Raw genomic sequence first — 27,830 nt, 5'->3', positions numbered from 1 at the left:
TTATAGTTTAGAAGGCATTGTGATGCTTAAAGCTTTATATTGTATGGTTGTGTATCACATTGCAGGAGTGGTTTCAAGCCATATATGGTTCACTACAGAATTCAGACAAAATATAGTGTTATCCAGCACCTTTCCCCCCCTCTTCTAGAGTAAAATTTCCAATCAAAAACTTTAAAACAGATTTAAGGTCATAATCAGGCAATTAATTTACAATAATTATATTAGAATGTTGTTAAATTATAATTAAATAATGGAGATATCCCATCTCTTAGAACTGGAAGGGACCTTGAAAGGTCATCAAGTCCAGCCCCCTGCCTTCACTAGCAGGACCAAGTACTAATTTTACCCCAGTTCTCCAAGTGGCCCCCTCAAGGATTGAACTCACAACCCTGGGTTTAGCAGGCTAATGCTCAAACCACTGAGCTCTCCCCTTAGTTATTCAACAAACTAAAAATTTGCCAATCAGCAATTTGCAACAATGGTTTGTTTGTTTTTTAATCCCTAAATTGCTGAAAGTTTGGAAATGGTATGTTAAGGTAACAATATCTACCTGAACTCTGCCCTTTACCTACCCTCCTTTTGCTGGCAGGAAAACTCTATTCGTTGCTACATAAAAGAAATTTAACCCAACTCTGATGTGTATATCAGTTACCATAGTAGGGTCTCTTGTTGAATGATATACCCACCCTCTGTCCATGTTAAATGCAGTGGGATCTTAGACTCAGCTTGTGAGGATGTTGAGCAGGGCTGCCCTGCCACTTGCTCCTCTCTGCTCCCTTTCCCCCCTCATTTCCCTAGGAAAGGAGTAAGTGGCGGACGGAAGGCGTTCAGGGCAGGTGGTCTCAGGGGAGAGGGCGGAGTGGGGGAAAGGCCTCAGGGAAGGGGGCAGTGTGGGGCACACCCCCCCCCCAGCAAAATAAAAAGTCAGCACCTATGACACAGGGTTTCTGGGATAATAGTAATTAGAAACTTATAGCTAAAGGCTGTATAGAAAATAGTGGCTAAGGTTTGTGCTGTTACTTTAAAAGAGCATTTCAAGAGTTTGACCATTTAAATGTTATGGATGATGATGCAAAGTCCTGCATCCCTGATTTCCACATCTATGGTTTCCAACCCTAACTCTGAATTTCCTGACATTTGTTTTTGTAATAACTAAAATATTCGATTGGCCATTACAGTGGCACTAAACAGCCACTCCTTCTCATGCTCTCTACCTACTCTAGAATTCCCCCTATGCTGAGAGTCCTCTGCTGTAGGCTCCCACACCCAGAAACGAAACCTTTTCCATGGGAACATTCCTGGTTAGGAGGCAGGAATCAATGAATCTCCTTTGCGCTGGAATCAATGAATCTCCTTCTAAGACTGAATCTAATTACTTAGGCCTCAATATATCCATATTATTTCCAGGCAAAAGAAGAATTATAATTGTAAAGTCCGAACATTTATCTTTTTCAGCTCACAACAAGCAAAACACATTTCAAAAGAAAGAAATGGGTAGGATTGAAGGAGAATCTACAGAACACTCAACAAGTTTAGACCTAGTTCACTGGGAAATTCTGCCTTCCAGCATTTTTATTCGTGTTTTTATTCTTCCTTCTTTCCTCCCATGTTTACTTTCTAAGAGCTAAATTCTGCCTTTTACTTGCAGCTCATGCTGAAGCCTATGGGAACCCACATATTCACCCAAGGGAAGATTTTAACTGTTGAAAGATAGGATAGTTCTAAATGAATACATTGTTTGCTTTATTGTCTTTGTGCTAAACAAATTTTTAATATAAATGTTGGATCAGATTTTTTTGAGTATTAAAAATATTTTCTGCTACTTGCTAACTACAATTACAGGGTCCAATCCTGCAAACACTTACATATGTGCTTAAGTTTACATATATGAATAGACCCATTGAGTTAATAAGTTAAACTCTGAGAGCTACCTGACATCACAAGCAGTCCAATTGATTTATATAGGAATCTTCATAGTGTAAGATACTATTCAATGCAATACGAGTATCACAGTTTGACCCCATGTAATGAATAAATTCAAAATATACAGTATATTGAAATAAATTCAGATTAGTTTGTTTTGAAAAATAGTCCACTGTGATGGAATTACATATATATAGGCTTTATCTACCTCCCTCCACCCAATTTGAGGCCTATTACTATTGTCCCCCTCTAGAGAGATTTTCTACTGTCCCCGTTCTTTAGCATGGATTCTGCTTAAGGGGCCCATACAGTCAGTTGTGTCATAATCTGAAAGTTATGATATAATATGAGAGCTGAGATATTCTATTATATTTGTCATTTTACTTCATACAATATTTATTCCACTGTTTTGTTTTATTATACTCAGAATATATTTATATGAAATATACTCTGCATATTTCATTGAACAGAAATCTAATTTTTCCCTATATTATATTAACTAGACACTCAGTTCTGCTGCCCTTGCTCAGGATGTGTAGTACCTTGCCACTCAAGGAGTAAAGTGCTACTTAACATGAGCAGGAGAGTCTGAATCATGTGTTGGGTTTATTACATTCAGAGTGTTTGGTGATGCATAGTGATGAAAGTGACCTAAGTTTGGAGATGAGATTAGAACTTCTGTTAACTGAGTCTAAAAAAGAGTCTACACTCTCCATCTTCTGACAAACTAGCTGTACTTTGAAGAATTTGTTTGTAAAGCAAATCATACCGATTTCAGTGTAATTTTGCTTCTTTGGCCATTGCATATTCTTCTAACATAATCTGACATGAGTGCAAATAGATCCTGATGGCAAAGTATAGACTTAGGTGATTATTATAAATAAGACAAAGCAGCATATCACGATATGCAATGGAATATAGGAAAGTACTTTTTAGGAAAAGTGTTCTTTACATTAGCTTTAGCAAGGATAAAGCAGCAAATATACTATTTTGGGCCAGTAGATGAAGCATCAGTGATGGGTCAATTAATATGCAATAGCATATCACCTAGTATAGCACTTTTTGATAGCTAAAGAAATTATTCATTGACGTTGAAGAAATTGATGACACTCTTTTTTCCTAAATGCTGTTTCACACATTATTTCAGTATTTACCCTTCTAGTCCTGACTAAAACCAGGCAGTACAGACATATGAAAAGGTGAAAAAGTAATGAAAAAAAAAAAAAAACTTTTCAGAAATAGTTTAGAGTTTTGTGGAAATGATTACGTTGTTTCCCATGTTATCTGAACGGGTGCAAACTTCCTTATTTTGAATGTTACCTTCCATTTCTTCAGCTCCACTGGCATGGCCGGCTCTGGCTTTTTGGCCGCCCCAAGCAAAAAAAAAAAAACAACCTGTGGTGCGGCTGGAGCGCGGGTGCAGGGGGACCGGCCGGGGGGGGGTGGGGGGGAGGAGAGGGGGAGGGAGCGGGCGGGAGAGAGAGAGAAGGGGGTGGCCAGGGTTACAGCAGGGGTGCTGCCACGCGGCCCCTCCCACTGCGCCACCTCCTGCCGCCTGCTGCGAGGGCTCCGCTCCGGTCAGCGGGGAGGGAAGGAAGAGGACTGCCCTGCAGGGCGCTCTGGTTCTCCGCACTGCCGCCCCCTACAGGGCGGCCAGAGTGGAACAAGAACAACAACAACAAAAAAAAGCGTCCGTGCCTCCCTAGGATTGGGCAGAATGCCGCCTCCAACAATCTGCTGCCCCAAGCATCAGCTTGCTCAGCTGGGGCCTGGAGCCGGCCCTGTCCACTGGCTCTTGAGCTTTCATAAACTTGAATTACACATAGCTTCAATATCATTACTAATGTTTTGTTAGATTTTCTGTTCATTTATATGAAACTTACTGTATTCTAATCCTTGATTAATTACTGGTGCGTCTTGTATTTGACATGTTAAAAAACAAACAAACAGCAAGTAAGTTTTGCAAGAGAGGATCAATGCTGAACCAAAACTCCTTGTAGAGGCACAGAAGTCAAGGCCTTTGAAGATCCTCAGCAAATGTGGCAGTGAAAGTCAATAGGGCAGTGGAAGTCTATCTACTGAATGCAATAGGTCTTTGCGGAGGATCTAGATGGGTAAGTAAAGGGAATGTAAGGAAGCAGAGGAAGTGTAGTCTGGGGAAGAGGTGAAGTCATCAAATGAGAACAAAAAAGCCTGATTTGATCTGCCTGTAAAGCAGAGCAAACACAGACAAATCCAGCTTCGAAAGCTATAAATGACCCCAACATCACTAAAATAAGACAAACCTAGCACACAATAAGGAGATGAGGCAAATAGTGGTAATAGTGTGAAAAGGAAATTCCATAGTGCAAGGCATAGCAATACATTACCATCTGCCAATGTGCATGTTTGTTTTGCACTGGCTCCTGTTGTGCTGCTTCACACACAGCATATGTGGTCAGGAGGCAGAAGAGAATAGAGCAGATTAACCATTCCTGATTTCTGCTGTGCTTCTGCTGACTGCTTCTATTGAAAGCTACTTACTGGAAGTTGTGATGGTTTCTTTATCTCTCAGCCTCACCACGATAGCTTTACTGCAGATTTGTTCAAGATTTTTCCTAATGGCATCAGTGAATAATACCTAATACACATCTCCTACTTGTATTGCCTGTCTATGGATATTTGGCACTTAACTGTACATTGTGATTTCATCGAAGAGGGAAAATAATACCCTTTAGATGTAATGTTTCATTGGTAAAGAGTCAATTTTCTTTATCCATCTGCAAACTATTTTGGATTGTAGATCCAGCAGCTTGTGCAATAAAGGCATATAATAATTATGTCACATGTCCCTGGAAATTAGACCTGTTTCATAGGGATATAACTCAGTTTGAATGTGGTCCTTGGTATTCTTCACTGGTCTGTACCAGTTCATTAGTATTTAAATTTATGTTAATTTCATCAAGGTGTGAAAAGATCTTTTTCTTGCATATACATGAACTAACCATATTGCTATTCAAGCAGCTATTTTTTTTTCTTTTCTTTTCTTTTAGACCCAAGAGAAGCTTGTTGTATGTTAACAAAAGGAGGAAAAAGAAAATTATAAAAGCTTATATATGAAAAGTTTGGAATGTATTCAGTAAGTTTGTTATTTAGGGCCTGTCTGCCCTTCCTTCCTGGGCATGAGCAAGCAGTGTTGAATAGGGTGCTCTTATCTGTGTATTTTCCTACTGCATTTCAATGTTAACCAATAATCGTTACAGTTCTGTAGACAGGCCATAGAGTCTATGAAACATAATGCTCAGATTTAAAAAAAACCCTGACTCTCAAATTTCAATGTTTTGTGGGGGAGGGGGGGTTTCAGAAAGTTGGAATATAAATGAATATTTTAGAAGAAAGAAGCTTATAAATTTGAACAGGAGACAATAACAATTTTCTGTTACAGTGGCTGTCAACTTCAAATAATATTAAAACACAGATAATATTCCTAAAGGTCTGGATTCGGCCACCTTTACTCCCCTTTACTACACTTACAAAATCAGCTACTATGCAAGTTGAATAAGGGTGATAGAATCTGGGCCAAAATAATTAATCAGCCATATGTATGGAATTAGCATTTATAAACTGGATTCTTTTGTTAACTGTCTAAACCAAAAGAAAATGTATACAAAGAATATTTCCAAAGACCTTTTAAGAGCTTAACAAAGCACATAATACAGACCTTGTCTTACATGTCTGTCATGATACAGTTTAATAGTGTTATAAGGCTACGTGGTGTGTAGTTGTCATGATGGTAGATTGTGCAGGTCTGTATAGATTTACTGTCATTCTTTAGGCTTTTCATACATGACAGAGGTTGTCTGAAGCACAGCAGGAACATGAAGCTTGCAGGGGTTAAGTGTTACTTGCCTCCTGGCTTGCTACATAGTCCTCTCTGCACACATACAGAGATGAGGTGCGGGGTACATCCGTCACTGGGCTGATGACATGATGGATTACTCATGTCATTGTCAGTACAGTCAAAATCATTCTGCTACTGATAAGGTGGTCCTGTTTCTTTACTCCCAAGTAAATGAAGCTAGTTTTTCATCTAATTTTAAAAGTATAGGTCTTACAAGTGTCCCTTAAATTCAAACTTGAAAAGATTATTATTTTTAGAGAATGCCCATAGCTCCATAGAGTGCAATGACAGATGTGCTTTCTAAAATGAATTTTGGTGGTGCAAAATGGAAATGTACATGTTACAGACTTCACATCACTTGTTTTCTCTTTGCTTTAGAGGGGAGGGTCTGATGATGAACAACTTATATTTTATTAATCTCCCTATTCCTGTGCTATTTTAGAACCTTTGCTACAAAAATAATTTCAATTTTTAACCCAAATCTTTAGTTTTTAATTCTTTCTTGGGTACACAAGAAGACAGACAGCTTGGTAATGACATTAGAAGAAGTCATGAACTCTAAGTCTTCAGGTGAATTGGTGAGGGTGTGGAGGGAGTTGCACAACAGCTGAGCTGTGCCCATGCATGTGTTCACCAGAGGCCTGATCCTGCTCATTTCTGAGTTCCTTATTTTGCCATATACTTCAATGCAAGTAGTATTGGGCTTCAGGAGCTCAGACAGCAAATGTGAGATGCTGAGAAACACAAACTATTTTCAACTCTGCAAGCCAGCATATGTGTCGGCCCTTCCTGCCACATGAGTGCACAGGACCCAACAATTATGACACGCGGGAATGGAGACTAAACATGGGTGGGGCAGTGGTGCTGCTGAACTCTCATTGATGCTATGGAAATAATGAACACAGTGGCCATTTTCCTGAGAAGCTGCTGCTGCAGTGCTGAGAACTGGAGACCAGCTATTGCCACATATCTCTACTTTTAACCTCACAAGATGGTAAAAAGTGACAAAGAGTTCTGTGGCACCTTATAGACTAACAGACGTATTAGAGCATAAGCTTTTGTGGGTGAATACTCACTTTGTCAGATGCATGTAGTGGAAATTTCCAGAGGCAGGTATAAATATGAAGGCTTTTTACAGTTCCAGACTAACACAGCTACCCCCTGATACTTGACAGGATGGTGAGACTTTCTACCTTGTTCTGAGTGACCCTTTTGTCCCCTAGTGCCTTTACTACCACACCTCCTTCAGCCTCCATGCAGGATTGAAATCTTAGTAAGCTTTCCACTAATAATATGTAAAAGAGACTTACAGATAAATCCATTAATAGACAAACACACATTGTGAATAATCATAACAGAAACATTCTAGGCCTAGACTAGCAAAACATAAATACAGCTTGCATACCAATTCATAAAAGTTATTACTCTAAGGCAATCCATACCCATGCACAGAAATTGACAATTCCCTTAATTTGGCCTTTATATTACAGGCCTATTAGAAAGTGAGCCTAATTGTTTGTTACATTCTGATCCTCAAATCAGAAGTCTCACTGATGTTAATAAAAGTTGTGTCTGAAAAAGGAGTGTAGGATCAGGTTTCACCCTCCATTGGGTGGAGGGAACGGAAATTCTCTCTGCAAACAGCCATATAGAAGACTTACCGGTAACTTTTTTCTAAAATGTTTCAATCTAAAAAAAAAGCCTTTCAAAATGTATTAAAATGATGAAATCTTCCTACACCAACCATTATTTTTTTTATTAAACTCATAATAGGCTATCAGTTAAAGAAAAATATATACATAAACACACTTACTATGATACATCTAATTAGCTTTGTTTTAAAGTTTTAATCGGGTTTAAATGGAAAGTTGTTGAGGAGAATTGTGTGGTCTGAATTTTAATCCCTGAACTCACCAGCTTCTTTATTGCATGTAGTGTGGCCTTGAATTGAAGAATGTTTTAAACATACATAATGAGCTCAATGTCAAACAGTTGGGCCTTTTGTCTTTAACAATAAGCACTTAGCTCAACTAAATGAATAGAAATTGCTTTAGTGAATTACAAAAGATGAGGTCTTTTCAATGCACTAATACTGACACTAATTAATTTAGATATTATCTTATTTTTGCAAATATATGGAACTTTAAAATTCAACTTTTAAAAACTTGAGGTATCGTTAGTAAACAAATCTTTCAGTCATCACAGAAACTGAATAAAAATACTCCATTTATCAAATTAGAATTTTTCCCTATCTTTGATTTGTTCACTTTTACATGATACAGAGCGTATATGGTACTGATTTGATAAGTGGACTATGAAAGGAATAATATGAACAGTATGTATAATCTCTCTAATTTGGAAAGAGATTAGATCTGCAATTCCTCTTCTTTCATGTTTCCTAAAAGGTGTTTGTAATAGGATAACTTTTATAATGTTACAAAATAACAACTTATTTCCTTTCCCAAAACAGAGAACAGTATTCAAAAATGTACAGTGAATGGCAATTCATCCTTTAGAAATCCCTTCAACCTAGTACTAGAGTTGCTGCCAGAGATCTGAATGCTTTTTTCCTAAATCTCTGTAATCCAATAAGCTTTTGTGTTTAGCAGCTTGTTTTGAAACTTGTATAGCACCCCAGCCTGTGTCTCCGTATGTTCGTTTGCAGGCAGGTGAGTGCCCGAGGGCCTGATTATTATTCAAGCCAGGAGGCCTTCACAGCCCCAACCAGAATGTAATTTGTAATTAACTGTCATTTACTTCTGTCTGCATTGACTTGTTGTTCAAAAGACAATGTATCTGAGCTGGTCACCAGCTTCTCTTTGTTGTGGATATAATGTCTCTCAGATCTAGTTGTAATCAAAATGTTTAGAAAACCAAGTACTTGCTCTTTTGAAACCAGAGGTAGAAGGGGAATTCATTGATTTTTTTCCTAAATAAATCCAACACAAATAATTTTACACACCTAGATACATACAACATTTGATTTGATGTATGATTCAAGCTTCTGTACAAGGAACAAGCTAAATTGTGACCCAGATATTTAATTGAATTCTATTATATAGTGAATTTATTATTTCAACTTCTTTAAGCTGAGCTCTGTAAGAGAATAGCACAGATTTTAATTGGGTTTCTTAATTTTAAACTTGGTCACCATGCCTTCTGATTGAGGAAGTGCTAATAATATATTCCAAGGATGTACCCATATCATGAATTTGTAATTCTCCCAGTGGTAAACTCTTGTTAGTTGAAATAAACTATATAAAATAATTTAATAGTGTGAAATTATTATTGTAAGAAAAACGTTTATTATTATGATTTATTTATTCATCATAGTGTATGTGCATGGGTCCTTTCACAGCAGAATTTAACCTTGTATGGTTAAATTCTTAAATTCTGTGTATGTGATAGATTGAGAGTACACATGTGGCACTCTCTAGAATATAGTGTTATTTTGTCAAAATGGAAATTTTAGCCTGTTTTAATCTCTTTGTGTTGTTTCCTATTTCCACCTTCACAGGTGCCATTGTAGCACCTTGCCTCTGGCAGTGTGGGTGAGTGGTTCCCTTGGTATGAAAGGCAGTGCAATCCCATGGATAATTTGACGTCTCTGTGTGTGTAAAAGGAACTCACTTCCCAACAAACCCCAGCCGCCATGCAATCAAGCTCTTGACTTGTCCTGAATCTCCCATTACTATCATGCCAGAATGAACCCATATATTTACCTATTTTTTTCTAGGCAGCACGTTCTGGCCAAGAAGCAGTTCTAACAGCCTCAATAGCATTCTTTTGTAACACTTAAAAAAAAAATCTCCAGAAATGGCTTTCCCCTATGGTGATTTACATAAAGTTGGATTAACACTGCTTTAAACCCCAAAAGATTGATTACTTATGCTGGGCCTTATTAATTATTTCTTTCTTTATTTGAAACAATTAACAAGAGAAAACAAACACTATGTAGCTATCTCTTTAAGACTTTAAATAATAAAAGCATAAGACCCAAAAGAAAGCTCTCTTTTTGTTGAGTGCTTTCTCTTCTTGCCAGTAGTATAAGTGATAGCAATTCCCATGTGTTATCAAAAGAGACAAGAAGCAGCAGGCTTTAGCACCTAGCTGAGCAGGATTGCTACATGCCACTCTAAGTGCGATTAAGCTTCCTTTAGTGCACCAGTGACATCACTGATGGCTCAAAGCTGCAGCTACTCAAGAGTATTAGAATGCATTTCATGCTTGGCTTACTCAAAACTGCAGAGCTAAAATTTACACCTTATTTGATGTTCTTCTCCCTGCTGTTAATTGGTAAATGGATCTCTGACCCTTTTGATCTCTGCTACAATCCTCTAAATGCCCAGGTCTGCTAAACTGTTCAGCAGGAGATGCTCAGCAGTTGCCCAGTAATGTGAAGTCTTTTTTTTTTTTTTTTTGGCTTTCTTGCCTTTGGTTTACATCCAAGTTGCACAGAAATAAGAGATGACAGTTGTTATAGATATGCTAGTTTAATTACTTGTCAGCTTATAGCTGATATCTCGGCTAGCCAACGTGGAAGCTTAACTTTCTTCTAGTAGCTTAAAGCATGACCAACTGCTAGTGCTTTAGTATTTAGCCATAAAACTCTGGATACATTTAAGATAAAAATAAAATAGAAGAACAGACTTTTTCATTTACCAGCAAAAATAATCAGCTTTTGGTGTTCTTGATTTTATGTAGATCTTAGGTAATGTGAAATGATTTGGTCATATTGACATCTAACTGGATATCAGACTTGTTTTAATTGCAATTTATAATTTCACTGGGAATAGTTAATACATTTTTTATTCTAGTACCTTAAAGTGAGAGAATTAATACATTTATGAGAGTAAAACAGATAAATATTGTTAAATACACATATTATTTTAAAATGTTTCACCCACCTTTCTTCTACATCCCCCTTCAAAAGAAGCTCAGCATATATAATCTTATTGCATATGTGAAATAATGTCATTAGCATGCATGAACCTCTATGTATTGCTGGATTAATTGCACACAATACTGAGATTTTTAAAGGAAAGGAAGATAACCATTCAACACTTCTGAAGAGTTTGCTCACTGAAGGAGCTGAATGCCTGTCGGAAGGCTTCTTGATGGAAGCAGTCTAAATGTTGGGCACATGTGTTTAGATACCACATTCTCCCCCTCCTAACCCTGTCAAAGGTTTTTAGTGTTTAGCACAGGCTTTGTTATCCACCAAGATACATAGTTTCCATTGAAGTGAAACAGATTATTGGTTACTATAGTTTCCCTATTGCTCAATTCAGTGCTGTGAAAAGCTAGGCACAATAGATTTAAAAGTCCAGTTAGGACAAATAAATCCATGTTGTGAAGAATGAGAGAGAAGATACCTGTTCTTGTGTCTTTGATGTATTCTTTATTTTGTATGATAGAGGGGGAATTAGTGGAGGGTTAATTGTTCAGTACTTAAAGCACTATCTCTCCAATTTACTGCAAAGCCATAAGAATAGTGTTATGAAGACACAGTACATATTATTTAATATTTTTCCCTTTCTTTCAAGATCTGGGAGATACTGTAGCTACATTATAGGGACAATGTTTATTCCTCTAGAATTGTGTTTTCCATGTTCTGTTTTATGCACATACAGATTTTGTCTACTTAATAGGGCAAAATCGTATATGCCAGTTTCTTATTCTCTGAGAAAATTACTCCACCCAGAATTTTGAGGTTGAGATAAAGAAAATTTACATTAAGAAAGATGAAAATGTCAGCTTTCACGAGGATACATCAAGAACCAACCTTCTGAACATGTTGGTAAAACTAATGTATTCTAGAAGGCCAATGTACAAATGTTAAGAGGGACTGAATGATACAGTGCAGATTAATGCAGTGGGTTTGTGCCTTTGGAAGCTATGTTTGCATTCAACGCAGTATGACTAGGGAAGAAAAAGTTAATTTGATTTGATAGCCGAAAAGGTCACACATTTTGTTCAGTGTCTTGCATGCTTTTTTCTTAACTAAATTTCTTCAGTTCAGCCATAGCTCACTTCTAAGGATTTCTAGTTTGCTATAGCCCTTGTTACATCATGCCAAGAAACAAGTTATGGACAGTGTTCAACACCTATAATACAATAGCAAAATGGAAAGCCACTGAAGTCAAACTGTGTTCCAAGCTTTTTTGGTTTCATTAACAAAATATTTCTTATTCCTGTACTGAAATTCATTAGCATGAGTTAACCAGTATAGTTAACCAGTTTCAGCTTGCAGAATACAACCTAGATAACAAATATACTAACAGTTAAATGTTGCCCACCCCTACAAAAGTACAACCTTGTGCTCTGAAAGTAATATTTGACATTGCTGAAGGTTTCATCTTGATTACTTTCAATAAAATCCAAAGTAAGGATGACTGTCTTGGCTCACTAAGCAACAAGGTTTTATCACTAATTATACTCCTTTATTACCAGTAGTTTAATAGGTTTATGATAGGTCATAAAACAATTCAGCATGGGAGTACATAAAAGGAATAGGTTATACAACTGTGACATCTTAATATCTATTAATTGTAATAATTTTATGATATTTAATGGTAGGGTGTTATTGTTATTATTTATTTTATTATTTTATTAAAATATGTTTGTATGCCTTTACATGAGATATACTGCCATCAAAAATGGGAGGGGAAGGAAAACCATATAAATATACAGTACAACACTTAATGAGGCATTTTGAAAACTTCTAATGTCAAAAGCATGTAGACTGTATCACACATGTGGAATCTCATTATGGGTAATTATAATAAAATTATAAGTGCTATAATAATTCTAACCTTGAAGGCACAATAAAGGATAGTTATATTTGCCTTCCTAGCCCACACATCTGAGACGTTTTCCTCATTAATTATATTTCATGTAAGTATAATTATGTTGTGTAAAACTGAATTTCCAAAGCATTTGCTAGATCACTGTTAACTGCAGCCTTATTCTTCTCAGCTTTGCTAGAGTGAATTATATCTGCAGTTACGGGATGAAATAAATGGATACAAACCAAAATTTACATTGTGTGGGATTCCTCCCCCCTCCCCCCGGTCATTTTTTTCTGTAATCTAATTAATGAAGAAAGTAAGATGGGGAGGAGGAAACTGTTTATCAGTTGAGTCTATAGGGCCCAATGCAGTTTTGTCATTCAGTGAATATCAATATCAGGTTCTAAGACTACCTTTTTATAACACAGAAAATTATATCTTTGTTACTTTGCTTAACTATATATGTATTGAAGCTTACCTTATTGGAGACAACACACACACACACACACACATAATCTTTATTCCTTCATCTCATACCATAGATATATATGTATGTGGTATGAAATGAAGGAACAAAGGTTATGATGACACTAAGCACATCATTTGAAGTACATAATACTTTTCTATATAATTCCTCAATAAGTTTAAAAAATATCAAGCTATGTCATAAACACCATAGCCAGGAAGACAGTGTTGAAGTATTTTAACAATTCATTTATTGGGTGTTTGAATGATCATATTTGTTCACAGGTCTGGATCTTTATCCATTTGCTAATGGTAACATGAGTAGTTTTATGGCAATATAATTATTTAAGACTTATCCTGACAGGTTGAATAAAAAAAGAAAATAGTTCAATAAAGGTACAACCAACAGAATTTTACCTCATAACTGTTATTTAAATGACAACACTAAATCACACTCCGAACAGAAATAACATAGAAGAAGGAACATGTCCCAGTATGTAACAAGAATCCCAAAACAAATTAAGGCAGTTCCTGCAAAAACGACAACAATAATAACAATGGTCCTTAAAACACTTTTAAAAAGTCAACTGTAAAAGTATTTTAGCAAAAATATCTGTAATTTGATAGGGAAGATAATTTAAAAATGATTATTGATTATGATGGAATTAGAACAAATATGTGAAGATACAATATATCCCCAGTAACGTGAAGCTATATATCATTTTTTTATTTCTTTCATTTCCCCCCATTTTTCAGTAGTCACCACTATAAACTGGGGGTATAACTATATAACTATATAATTATCTCTCTCCATGCTCCCTCAATCCTCCACCCTCCTTCTCTTGCCAATTTGAGTTTGGATTGAAAGGAATTTAACCACAATTTTAAATGTATTAGATTTTCTATTTTTTGTAGAACAGTCAAGTTACTGATTGGTGATTCCTGATCAAGCTGAGATATCCCAGCAAGCACTGGGATGAAATCAATAACACCACTACTCAGAGCCAGAGTGAGGAGACTGTCTCTGGGACTAAAGTAACTCAGACTTTTATTTGGCTGCTGGGTGTTTCACCAAGCGACAAATCTATCCCAGCCAGACTGCTCTTTTAGGTGTATGTAACAGTTTTATATGCATTGCACTTACTAGGGAGTTGGAGGTCTTTCAAAAGACAATGTACTATAGTACCCAAATGGGTGATGGTTTAATAAACTTACTTATTCCACCTGCTGGGAGGGGTCAGGAGGTGGAGAAATTAGCAAAATACAGGTATTTGGCTGTTTTTTCAGGTATCTCAGTGGCAGATCTCCTCCTGGCAAAGGATGAAGATTGGTATCCATGCTGCTACTGTTAGATGTATCAGCAGTCTTCAATACTGTTTCCCTGTGGATTGCTATACGAGTTTACAGAGCTGCTCTTAGATTACTCTCTTCTTTCTTTATTGAGTATTCCCAGAGGATGGTGTGGGCCAGCTGCTCTTTCTCCCTAAAAACATCACTGTGTGGAGTTCCATCTTGTATCTCTTCCCAGTCAGTGTGTACATGGGGCCATCAGAAAGGATAGTAAGGAAACATGGACTGACATGCTTTCCATATGTTAAGACCAGCCAGCTGTATCTCACAAAACACAGCCAGTGTGCTGTTGAATTCCAGGCTCAGTGTTGTGTGAGGTAGGGCATGGATGAGAGCAAGATGGTTGAGTTGCAATCCAAATAAGATTAAACTGATTTTGATAAATTACAGGAAGTAGTAAGAAGATGTAGCAAGGATATCTGTCTCTAAAACTGAGGGTGTATGTCCATCATTTATAACTCATACTGGTAATATGGGAATTGTGCTGGATCCACCTAGCCCCACCCCCCTCTGTATAGATTATCACATAGGAGGAGAAGCCAGGAATGCTTTTTTCCCCATATGTGTCTGGCTACAGGACTGTGACTGTTTCTTTCAGATGCAGACCTTGATACTATCATCTATGTCTTTGTCACATTAAGATATGATCACAGCACTGAGTGCTACACAGGGCTACATCTTTAAAGCATCTGTAAACCGAAGTTAATATAGAATATGACAGTCATCTTATGAAGTGGGGATTCTGAGCTGGATCACATCACATCTCTGCTCCATGATCTCCACTGGCTTCCTATTGGCGTCAGGGTGGAGATTAAGATGTTGGTTCTGCTGTATAAATCCTTAAATGGATTAGGATCTTCCTCCTTCAGAAATCCCTCTCTACCCATACTTCACTAACACAGATGTGATCAGTGGAAACACTCCAACTGGAGTCCTCTGGATTTTAAAGAGAAGAGACAGGTGGTAAAGCATTTGTCAGCTCTGCAACCTGCTTCTTGCCTGCTTCAAGATCATTTCAGTATCTTGACCTTCTGGACATGCTGCAAGTCAGGTCTATTTAAGTGCATTTTGTGAAAGAAAGAGGCTTGAATGGTTGTGTCGGGGTGTGAAACTCTGTGGGAATTCTGTTATGGTTTGAGTTGCTGGGGGATGTTGGTGGGATTAGCTGTTAATTTAATCAGATATGGTTTTTTAAAAGTTTTTGTCAAAGTCATTTAGAGTGCTTACATACCTGTTGTCAGGGTTCCTTCCCCACTCTGAACTCTGGGGTACAGATGTGGGGACCCGCATGAAGATCCCCTACGCTTATTTTTACCAGCTTAGGTTAAAAACTTTTCCAAGGCACAAGTTCCACCTTGTCCTTGAATAGTATGCTGCCACCACCAAGTGATTTAGACAAAGGAACAGGGAAAGGACCACTAGGAGTCCTATTCCCCCAAAATATTCCCCCAAGCCCTACACCCCCTTTTATGGGGAAGGCTTCAGAATAATATCCTCACCAATGGGTACAGGTGAACACAAACCCAAACCCTTAGATCTTAAAAACAATGAAAAATCAATCAGGTTCTTAAAAGAAGAATTTATTTAAATATAAAAGAATCACCTCTGTAAAATCAGGATGGAAGATAACTTTATAGGGTAACAAAAGATTCACAACACAGGGGATTTCCTCTCTAGCCAAAACTTTAAAGTTACACACACACCAAAAACAAAAAACAAACAAACAAACAAAAACCACAAATAAACCTTCCTCTTAGCACAGGAAAAATTCACAAGCTAAAACAAAAGATACTTTAACACATTTCCTTGCTATTACTTACTATTTCTGTAATATTAGATGTATCATTTCAGTGGGAGCTGAATTACTTGCTTGATCTCTCCCTTTTTGTCTCCAGAGAGAACACCCAGACAACACAAAACAAAGCCTCCCCTCCCCCCCAGATTTGAAAGTATCTGCTTTCCCCATTGGTCCTTCTGGTCAGGTGCCAAGCAGGTTATCTGAGCTTCTTAACCCTTTACAGGTAAGGATGGATTTTATGCTACCGTTAGCTGTATGTTTATGACACCTGTTTTTGAATAATTTTATAAATCCAAGAACATAATCTAATAATGATATTAATTATACTCCTAAGTCCCCTCTCCTCCACTTCAAAAAGAGAAGACCCCTTTGTCTCCATCTGTCTATCTCCAGAGGTACAGACTGCAGTTATGAAATGGTGATAATTCCATTTCTGATATACTCCGTAGTTTTCCTAAGCAAATAGTTACTGAGTGAGATAGTTTTAGTCATCTTGATAGCAAGTTGACAATTCCTTCTGTTTATTGGAAATAGTAATTACAGAGAGTTTGTCTTCACAGTACTTCTTAATAAGGACTTTGGCTGCAGAGGCACTTACATTGGATCAATGAAAACACATACTTGTCAAATTGTGGGTTTCAATTTATACTTGTGAAAATAGATAGTAGCTGGTTTGTAGCTGAAGTCCTTTCAGACCTTTTCTCTGACTCTGCACCTAGGTTTTGATTATCTGTAGAACTTCCATTATGATCTTGTGGGGTAGCAAGACTGACATCTGTCTGGCTTTCTGGACCTCATTTTCATTTGATGTTGGCTATTTTATACATTATATGTTACATAAAAATACTTTAAATAATCTGTCAAGAGGTCCATGTATTATTCATTTCACTAAAGCTAAAACCAAGGTATGTTCTCTCATAGCTCTTATCCCTATATGTTTTGTGCATATTTATATATATATTGTACCAAGAGTCACAAAAGTAATTTTCCATTTTGCACTATGCATGCATTTGTATGTCTCCAAGGTGTAAAATGAACAATCTCTCTGACACACAAGTAATCCTAGACTATATTTTTGACAATGATCTCTAAACTGAAAGTCATAGTTGTAAAAGTCCATCATAGAGCACTTTATTCAATTATAACCCAGTTTACTGGGGGGGGGGGGGGGAATTTTTTTTTCACTCCAGCTTTGTTAGTGAAAATCAATTGCAAGAATTATCAGTCATTTATAGTGAGCAATTTGGCTCCATACAGAGTGGGAGTAAGGAGTCAAGAGCATAGCTGGATAGATGTAGCTAGACACATCCCTTGTTTTCTCTGTCCTTGGCAGCAGTTTAAAATGCCACCCTCTTTGCAAGGAGGAAATAAATGGGAGGTGGGCTTGTAAAAGGGGTGATAAGAAGTTGTGTACCTGAAGGGGGGTTCCAAAGAGGATGGAGCTCGGCTGTTCTCAGTGGTGGCAGATGACAGAACAAGGAGCAATGGTCTCAAGTTGCAGTGGGGGAGGTTCAGGTTGGATATCAAGAAAAACTATTTCACCAGGAGGGTGGTGAAACACTGGAATGCGTTACCTCGGGGGGGGGGGGGGGTGGAGTCTCCTTCCTTGGAGGTTTTTAAGGCCCGGCTTGACATGATTCTATGTACCTGGTTTTCTAAAAAGCAGTGAAACTAGCTGTAGTTTTCCTCGACACTTCTGTCCTCGCCACCTCTGGTGACTGGAAATTCTGGGTAGAGTGGGTGGGGATAGAGGCTCATGTTTGTCCCCACTGTCCCCTTTCTCCCTATTATGACTGTCTGTGTTAGGATCCAAGTTTTTCTGATTGGTACTTTTTACTCATTGGTCTGTTTATTCATCCTGACTGAGACTGAGGAGCTGAAGAGCACTTGTACATTTTTTGACTCTGAACAACCAAAGTGTGCTGACCCCCTCTATTCCCAACAGAATGAGACTCCAACCAAACCCTCCCGTGAAAAGTGGTTTTTTTGCATAAAAATCTCCAAATGGAGCCCCTTCCCAGAAAGATTTACCTCCTACCCTCCATCTGTTTCACCACTATCACTATCCCATCTTCATGTGGCTGCCCTCATTTTCTTCCTAAATCCCCCTGATTGTGCACTGCCTGCTGAGCCATCTCCACAGTGCTGGTATCCAGGTGTACAATCACGTCAAGAACAAAGAGCAGGGAGGCAGGTCAAGTTCCATCAGTGGACACACTTAATGTTCTATCTTTTCAAACTATTCCACCATTTTCAATACTTTTTTCTGATTTCCACTTTATGGGAAACCTTTGCCCTAGCACTCCAAAGTTCTTCCTTAAAACCCAAGAAATAATCAGTTTCCAGGAGTTGTTCACCCAATTTCCAGTTGTTAAAGTGACTCTGTAGTTTTGCATTTTCAAGAATGATACAAAAGTAGCTAAATATGAAACTATATCAAATTTCAGGGTTAACAAAATGGCAAGTTTAAGGTTGATTTCACATTTGTGTATGCTGTGTAGGTTGCAACTAAGACATGGGAATTAGTGTGATTTATTGTCAAGTATCAGGGGGTAGCCGTGTTAGTCTGTATCTACAAAAACAACAAAGAGTCTGGTGGCACCTTAAAGACTAACAGATTTATTTGGGCATAAGCCGAAACTTCTTCGGTTTTTACTCACGAAAGCTTATGCCCAAATAAATCTGTTAGTCTTTAAGGTGCCACCAGACTCTTTGTTGTTTTTGTGATTTATTGGTTAGAGCAGGGGACAGGACTTGCATTCTATTCCCAAATCTGTTACCAGGTTAATCTGACCTGGATCTACTTTGAGCATTGCAACACATAACTTTCAGGCATCTAGAAAATCATTGCAATTCACAAATCCTGGGTTAGGTGCCTAGGTTCCCTATGTAACTCATATGGAGAGATAGTTTCCTGAGAATGGGATCTATGAAAGCCAGCTCACTGCCTATGACAGCCAATGTGAGATGACAAGCCTCACGACTCTTACTGAGTTAGGCAGCTATCTCTGCGTGCAATCCACAACTGGGAACCCCCTCTCCTGGAGTCAGGCAGCTTACGTGCCGAAGCTGTTTACACAAGAAATGCCACTGCAGCAGGTGATGATCCCCTCCTCATAACTTTTAGCCCAGTAGTTAAGGCACTTGTCCAGGATGTGGGAGGCCCAGCTTCACTTCCCCGCCTCCCTGAGTTGGGAGAAAGGAGTTGGACAGTGAATTTCCTGCAGCTAAGGAGAAGGCCCAAATGACTGAACTATGGAATGTTCTGTGTGGGCCTCCCTCAGTCTCTTCTGCTGAGGCTGGTCTACTTGAATAAATACTTTAATAGCCATTGAGCCAGAAAGAGACAGTGAGAATGACTTTGTAGCCTGGTGGTTAGGGCAACCACCTGGGAGGTGAAAGATCCATGGTCCAGTCTCCCTGCTCAAGTGACCTAACTTCTCTGTATCATTCATTATTTTGTATACCTTTATTGTATTCTTTCTTAATCTCTAAACTACACAGTACCAATCTTTTCACTCTCCCTGTATTTAGAAAAATTTCCAGGCTTCTAATAATTTTCATCACCCATCTCTGAACCTCCTCTATTTCTGCTACAGCAATGTTGAGATAAAGTAACCAGAACAGAAAAGAATTCCAGGTTGATTTACAGTGATGTGTATGAATAGTTCAAATGATTCCATTTAATATTCCATTGCATTTATCAATACAGAATTTCACCTTCTGTTATGCTCCCCATTCAATTTTTTTAGATGACTCTCTCTAAAGTTCTTCACAGTCTTCTCAACTCTTGACTAAGTGAGTATTAAGCCTAATTCTGATAGTTATTACTCAATATGAGGAAAAGTAACTCCCTAAATTGTTCCATTTGTTTACTCTCCCAGATTAGGGTATTGTTTAATGTGAGTAAGGGTACCAGAATCTGGCTTTTGTATCACCTGCAAATTTTGCCCAGTGACTGCTCACTACTTTTCCTGGATCATTAATAAATATATTAAACAGCACTAGTCTTAGTATGCAACCTTGTAGCATCCTGTTGTTAACATATGACCATGATGAAAGTTTACCATTTATTCCTACTCTTTATTTTCTGGCTCTTTAGCCAGTTTCTGACCCATAATAACACCTTGCCTCTGACTAAATAACTATTTAACTCCCTTAGCAATATATTGGGAAGACTTAGCGAAAGGCTTTCTGAAAGTCCATATAAATTATGTCAAATGGTCCTCCTTTAGCCACTATTTATGACATGCCTCTAGAATTTGAATACACTACGGAGTCAGGATTTTCCTTTGCAGAAGGCAGAGTGGTTAGTGCCTAACATACTATGGTCCAGTGGTGAAAATTAAGAGGAACGAGGGCAGCATTTGCTTTTATACTCACTCAAAGTTCCATAGGCTAGGCCATGGCCTCACCACTTTGGTCCAATACTAAACCAGTACAGACGCTGCCTGGAGTGTTGCTCTGGCTGGGTGGTTGCAACACAGAAATTTGACCTGCTTGACTCTCCATCCAGACAGAGGTGTGGCGAAGCCAAATGGTGTGTGACCTGGTGCACAGGGAGTCTGTTCCTATGCAGGGGAGTCCACTGAGAACTCGACTCCTGACAGCACTGGCTCATGCATTGTGTGGGTAAGAGAGAGGGGAGCCTCCAGTCCAAGGGAGGGCTGGAGCCCCTGGGGCGGGGAGATTTGAGTGAGGACCAGAACAGGGTCTCTGCTGGGATGGGGGAATGACAAGGTTTCTGCTAGATAGGAGGCAGGAACCAGAATTTGCCCCCTACCTCTAGAAATATCTGAATTCATCCCACTGCCATGATCACTTGATGTTTTATAATTCTATCTGTAATTATCACATTTATCACTCATCCTGTAATAACTAAGGCTCTCTTGTCTGGAATTCTAGGATCACAGTATTTGTTAACCTCCAGTTCAGTAACTGATTTTACTGAGAGATTGAATATTTTTGCTAGCAGTTAGTTACTTCATTTTAAAATTCCTTCAGAATTTTTCTGCATGTCATCAGGCCTTATTACTACTGATCCTTAGTTTGTCAATTTCTTTTCCTCCCATGCCTCTATCTGTGACAGTACCTTATCTTTATTACATGAAAAGTGTAGTTCAAGTGTAGGTATCTTCCCTATAGCCTCTGTTTTAAAGACTAATGCAAATAAATCATTTTGCTTAGTTGCAAAGTCTATCCTTCTTAATTGTCCCATTTATTCTAGCAGATATACTCATTCTCTAAGATTTTTTGCTTCTGATTAACTTAAAGAGTTTGTTATATGATTTTATATCTTTCACTCTTTGGTGCCTAGCTTGCTTTCAGCACTTGTATGCATCACTTACTAGAGCCTAAGAATGTACAACAACCAGCATTTAACATTTTAACTAAATTGATCATATAGGGCCAAATTATCATTTCATGTAATGCTCTCTTTCATGTGTGAGATGCTCACTGATTTTTTAAAATGTATTATATTAGATTTGTACAAAAGTGAAAAAGAGGCACCTTTCCAAAGCTATAGTTGCCCCTACCATAAATTAAAAATATAAACTAAAATTAAAAAAATTAATATAAACAGTTGACAGAACATAAATCTCCTCTCCCACATTATAGATCTAACCTCCCTCAAGCCTCCATCAAACCCCCCATGAATGGGGTGAGATGTCAATGGACCTTGCAACCATCTAGTTTGGAGTACAATTTGGGATCATATTGGTTTTCTGTAATCTTATACTGATCTTGTGTGTCTCCAGTATTGCAGAGTTTGAAGGGAACTAATCTTTAGAAGAAAAGGAAAAGTTGTAGCCATCAAACTTGCTTGGGTATGACTTTACCAAAAGAAATGTTCAGGTCTTATTTAGGATATTAGTTGTTCTAGTTAGTGCTACCATAATTGGTACTCAGCATCTTAAATTTCTAAATCTCTATTTAATTGATTTTTGAGACTTATCTAGATCATGTTTTGTATTCCTGTCAACCATTTTTTATTTCATTGCAATCACCACTATGAAACTACTATGAAAAGTTCATTACCTTATTTTGTACTACTAATAACCCAATATTATGGTTACTATAATAAGTGTAAGTGGCCTTTATTTACTACTTATTTTATTTTAGAGCTTTGTCAGTTAATTACTTTGAACAATAATTGAATCCAGAGCTTTGCAATAGCTTTTGTTTGATTAAGTGAGATTTTTCTCACATATCTGAATGGTCACCACATCAGAATTAGAAGATTTTTGTATAAAAAATCTAAAACTACAATATGCAAACTACACTGCATCTGTCTGAGACTGTACACAAAGGTCATTCTCTTCTCTTCAGTCATGTAGCAGAAAGTGCTGCAGAGTTGGAATTTTCATAATTTCAGCAAAAAGCTCTAATTGGTCTCTTTCACTTAAATTACCCTCTGCAAAAATCACTCCATCAGATAATTCATATAGAACCAGTAACATGTGAGTGAGAATACTGTCATTCAAGAGAGAAGAGAGGACAGAAATAGTTAAAAGTAGCAAAAGCAATAGTTAAAAGCAGCAAAATTACTCCTATCTTCTTCCTCATTTTTTTAATTCCAAACTTGACATGAAAGTCAAATGGTAAGATTTAACCACTCTCAAGACCCTGTTTCTAGTAATGTCCAGCTATTTTCATCAGTCCTGCAACCACAAACTTTGTCATAACTCAGATACACTCATTACTTTAACCATCTTGCATACTAAATACAAGAGGCCAATTTTAATGTATTCCTAAGGCTGAGTATTTAAACTCTCAAAAGTCAGGAAATGGGAAAATTTAAGGTTAAATGTTCAACTTTAATTCTACCCCCTTGTGTCTCCTGGTGCACCTCAAGACTGGGCCCCATGATTCACAGAACATGAAATTGAATAGTGTATAACTGTTTGAGCCATGATACGGTAAACACTGTTCTGTCTATCACATCCTACCCTCTCCCACTCACAGATTCAGAAATATCTGATGTCCCAAGGATATAGGAGGGATGATGAAAGTGCAGTTTGTCTTATGTGTTTAAAGAAATGACTGCTAGGTCTCAGTGCAGCAAAACTTCCAACACAGAAAAGTGTTAGATCAGCATCTCTACGGTATAGTTCGCAAATTGAAAATTTGAAACACAATTCCGGTAACAACACAGGAAATGACAGGTTCTGCCACTACCCTGAGCATAAACAGCTCCTTCTCCACCAAAACCTTGACCAGTGCAACTGTGGTAGGAATTAGCGTGATGTAACAGCCACTAAATGCAGTTAGCACCGCTGACAATGAAAGGTTAAAAAAAGAATGGCTACATACACCTCTCTCCCAAGCAAACTTTCATAGGTGATTGAGTGCTCCAAACAGAGGCTTGTAAACAAGTGTCAATAGTGAAGATAAAAATGTTGCACAATGACCCCATTACAATGAGTCCACCATCCTCTACAGCACAAACCCAACACCAAGGTGATAACCCAGGTGGATGTGCCCCGTTATAAGAGTCTTCAATGTGTGCAACCTCACAGGAACAAACAATTAATGACCTTCAGCTCCAGAGGAACAAAACCCTCACAAAGCTATGTAGCCTCACACATACCTACCAATGTTCCCTCAGGTGCTTTTCCAGCAGTTGTACAGGGTGTGAAGGTGTCCATTGGCACAGATGTCATCCTCCACCTCTCTGCTGTACCAAGCTATGTGCTCATGGTGTCCCTGATTTCCCTTGCCCACTGGGAACCAGGACCAGTGTGCATATGGATGGGAACCAGCTGCCTGTACAAAGCTTGTAAATCAATCTTGTCCTGAGCCCTCTCAGGATAGAAACACTGCCCTCTAGTGTGCAGCAAATGACAATTATATGAATAACGCTGGTAATCCCAGGCTTCCAAAATGATGATACCACCCCACTGTGCACCAGAAGTGATGGTCCACCCATGGGCATATTGTGGCAATATTGACATCCACCATATCTGTACTATGTGAGCGGAATGAATTGCCATTGACCCTCAAAATCAGCCATTTTCAACAAAAGTTCTGCCCAAATTCCATCCAGTATCTCACTGCGTAATCATGAGGCGCAGGAGCAGAAACAGATCATCATCCCAGCACTCCATGTCTTCCACCTATTTGCCAGAGATTAATAGCGAGGGGGTGATGTGATGAGGACCTGCCATTGACAAATGTAAGAAGGTGGGGAATAGTACCAACAAAATATAGCAACATGGTTCCTACATTGTCTCCCTGTGACTCACAGAACCCTGGGCTACCACGCCTGAAATGGTACTACCAGCATTGTGTAACAACAGCAGCAGCATGGACAGCATTATCTCATGTCCAGCACAGCATAATGTGTACAATCAGCATGGGTATGGAGAGATGTGCAAGCATGTACATGATCCAGTAATCAAGTATGTGTGCCAGTTCAGACATAGCCTTAGACGCTATACGCTCTCACCATTCCCTTCTTTAATGCCATCATGAGACTCATACACAAGGTCGACAATATGCTTTATTGGATCTGGGAGATATTTTGTATTTGATATCAGATGTAACCAGCACAATCTCACTATCTCCCCAACACTCTCCCAATTCATGCCCAAACAAGTACCTCCTAGGCAAGATCTAAGCTGAAAGCACCCGCATGTCATCCAACCAGGCCACCAGGATTTAATCCATGGTGTAATCCTGGATGGTGTAAATGTTATTGCCCACTGAGCTTGCATTAAACAGCATAATTGGACAATGTCTCTGTCAGCTGACACCTTGAAAACCTGAGACAGGGGGAGGGGAAGCAGATGAGACCAATCGAACTAGCATTTTATACTTGGCTGCTACCCAATAACCAAATTTCCTCCTGCCCACTCTTTCCCTGTCCACCATGACAGGAATCACAAAAGACTTAAACCCTACAAATTATCCTTTCCAGGCTTCCATATCCCAAAATCACAACAGCATTGCTCAAGCTTTTCAGAAACATTTAAGTATCCATTGCGGGGATGCAGCTGTTATAATCTTAATTGTCTCACAATTATCTGTGGATCACCCTGTTGGTTGTTAATGCCCCTGTTGTCTCTCATCAAACATTTGAGAATTGTAAACTCTTGAGAACAAGGACCATTGTTTTGTTATGGGAGTTGATGGTGCATGGAACAATGGGCCCCTGACTGGGGTTTCTAAGTGCTTCTGCAGTACAAATAATAACAGCCACATCCATGAGTATAGATCTTAATCTCGGGTTGCAAGACCCTCTTTACAGTGACATGCCTACCTCACTCCCAGTGACATACATCTCACCTGTTCACAACCATCCTACTCTCATAAATCTCAACCCCATGACTCCCTACATTCAATCCTCACCCTGTGCTACCAATTCTCCATTGTTCCCACAGGTTCAACACACTCCCAGATCCACAGAGTTCTCTCCTACAGACTGAGGTAGTTACTATCGCCCTCGTCAACTCACTCTGAAACCCCGAAGATGGCCTGCAACACCAGGAGATTCATCAATTTGCTACCAAAACACCACTACCACATACTAATTCTTTCCATACCCCCAACAAATAAACTCCCCTACTATTCATAATTCTCCCAAACTCATAAATTGTGCCCCTTGGCTCCTATTAGAATCTCCACTCACCCAAACAAGTTCCTTTCCAAAAGGAAACAAAAATATCCCAAAGCCAATTTGGCAAAAGGACCTGTTCTCTGTGTCTTTACTAGATTAATTTGCCCCATGCAACTCTGACTTCATAATTTAAATTATACTGATCTTTTCTCATTTCAATCATACTTTCCTTTCTTCTTGGACATCTCCAGCATCTCTTGGGGATACTTGTTCTTCTCGGATAGTCCTGAGAAAATAGGTCCAATTGGTTTCTGTTCACATCCCTGAACACATGAGGAAGGGTCAGTCAGACAAAGACCCTGAAGTAATATCAGATGACTTCAACCACATGGTGAAAAACAACTAATCTAGACAGAAACTCAAAAAAGCTGTCATCAAAATTTGCATTGCCATTTTTTGCTGACATGCAGATAATGGGGAAAAACAGTGAACAACTGTTGAATGAACTCTTGTTGAGGATCTACATTTTTGAGGAATGTTTGCAAACTCAAGGAGAGAAAACAGTGTTTAATTGTGAGATGAATATTTTGCACAACTCACTTTGTAATCTTATATCTTGATAATGATCTATGATGTGACATTCATTTGTTGCAGTTTGGCTAACACAACAAGATTTTCTTATTAAGGGAGGGAGTAGGGTCTAATGGTCAGAGCAGGATACTGGTACCTCTACCACTCACTCAGCAAGACATTTATTCTTTTTAGATTTCCAATTTCCTATGTGAACATCTGGTATAATAATAGTTACCAAACTCAGAGGGGTGTTCTGAGGCTTAAATAATGTATCTTTTCATAGCACTTCGAGATCTTGGATAAAAGATGCTGTATCTATATTATCACTATTATCTATAATAATAATTAATAATAATTAATAATAATTAACAATAAATGCTAGTGCTATGTTAAAACCTTTCAGACAGTGGTCTCTGAATTTACATGTTCTTTCCGATTTCTCAAGCTGACTTATCTAAACAGCTGGGAATAAAATATTTGTGTGGAAGGGGCAGGAGTAAGGGTAGCTACTTTTTTAAGACAGAAGTTTTTTTAAAGAAATGTGTAAAATTCAGCAAAGGTAGGGAGTAGACAGGAGTCTCTGTCAGAATAGTATGATAAATGAAAGGGCTCTAGTGGCCCTTCTGTTTGTTTAGACCTCTTGTTTCTGCTACAATTCTCCACAAAACTAGCATTGAAGTGTCTACTGTTAAAACATAACATAACCTGACAATGATCAGCCCACAGGGCTTTTCCAAGAGAAGGCCATATTGTTCTGCTTGGGGAAATGCTCCAGCTCTAGATGTCCTGAGACATGAAGAAAAGCACAGAGTGCGGAAGACTTTCCAGTACATTAGTAGTATATGAAAGGAGCTGACCACTCATACATTAATATTGCCTTGTCTTAGAGAGTGACATATGGGAAAACACTGCATAAGATTCTCTATAGAGAGCTTGTTTCTTCCTTCCTTGTTTTAAACCAACAGACACAATGTGAAAAATACACCAGCTTTCATAGTACAGGGTCTGTGTATACTTTTGTAGATATTTAACTTTTATACTGTGCAGATGATTGAGCAATTACAGCTTTCATTATATTTTTACTATGCACTATTTGTAAAACCACTACAGACTATTTACCTTGTGAACTGCTGTAACATTTAGTATTTTGTATACCATCCAGGCCATTTGTAGTTAAGCATTTTTCTGCTAATGGCTTTAAAGTGCTCTTACTTTTGTTACTGTTGAGGATTTTCAAATGACACAGCAAAGACTGATATTTATTATCAATTGAAGATCTTTATTCACATTTTACATTTTAAACAAAGTTAAACAGTTGAATATTGAGTTAGTAAGGAAAATCATGGAAAATGAAAAAAATCACATGCAAGTATTGTGGAAACGGAATCTACATAAACATTTATATACATTTAAGCGGTGATACTCTATTGTCTTTTATTTGTTTTATAGGAATATCAATACACCCAAATAATCCATCATGTTTTTACTTAG

Source organism: Trachemys scripta, chromosome 2 (assembly GCF_013100865.1).
Source record: "Trachemys scripta elegans isolate TJP31775 chromosome 2, CAS_Tse_1.0, whole genome shotgun sequence".
In the NCBI taxonomy this organism is placed as follows: domain Eukaryota; kingdom Metazoa; phylum Chordata; order Testudines; family Emydidae; genus Trachemys; species Trachemys scripta.
The sequence above is the reverse complement of the archived record's forward strand: the minus strand, read 5'-3'. Positions refer to the sequence as shown.